Raw genomic sequence first — 942 nt, 5'->3', positions numbered from 1 at the left:
TTTTTTCTTTTTTTTTTATTCTGGGCCAGCTTTAGCTCTGAGGCTTGGCTCCAGCTCTGAGGCCTCGGCTGCTGAAAGCAGGTATCTGGTTTGTTTGGGTTCTATAATCGAAACACTGTTTCAACTCCAGCTCTGAGATCCCGGCTGGCTGAAAGCAGGTTTCTGGGGTTTTGTTTAGCTTCTATATTTGTAACAATGTTTCAAACTCCAAGCTCAGAGGCTGGCAGTGGCAAGCGGGGAACGTTGGAGTCGTCCGTCACTGAAGCAAGCAAGCCTCATGTTCGCTTCAAGCTGCCTGGCTGCCGGCCGCCATCTTGGCTGGCAGTTAATTTGCATATCGCCCTGATTAGCCAATGGGAAGGGTAGCGGAGTGACACCAATTTGCATGTTTCTCTTTTATTAGTGTAGATATTATTTTTCAAATGTCTGAAGAGACTATATCCAGTTTTAAATACAAATTCAATTAAACATTTTACTGAATCCAGTGTCATTTTGAACCTTGAGTGTTCCCTCATTTATTGGGCATGTAAAGTATAACTGATAATAGACACAACCAATTTATTTTATTTTAGAAAGCAGTTTTAGTGCTGACAAAGGTCAGGACTCCTTGAATTTCTTTTTCATAAAAAAAGGGAATTTTGTTCCATGTGGCTTTCAGAACTCAACTAATTTTGTTTTTGCACTGAACTACATGTTATCCATCTCTGGAAACATTGTGGAGTACATGGTGAATTTAATCCCATTAGTCTTTTGAAATCTGATGAGTGGTTCAGTTTCTGATTTTCATAATCATCTGTTCTACCTGTAAGATATTATTGTCTTATAGGGACATCTGCTGGTAGATAAATAAATGTCTGGAACAATAAAACACTATCTTCTCCTCAGGGTACAACCTCCCTCCATGCATTGCTTCCGTTAGGGCATGACTGTTCGAAATATTCT

The sequence above is a fragment of the Myotis brandtii genome, unplaced genomic scaffold (genome assembly GCF_000412655.1).
Source record: "Myotis brandtii unplaced genomic scaffold, ASM41265v1 scaffold179, whole genome shotgun sequence".
Lineage (NCBI taxonomy): Eukaryota > Metazoa > Chordata > Mammalia > Chiroptera > Vespertilionidae > Myotis > Myotis brandtii.
Note: the sequence above shows the minus strand (reverse complement) of the source record.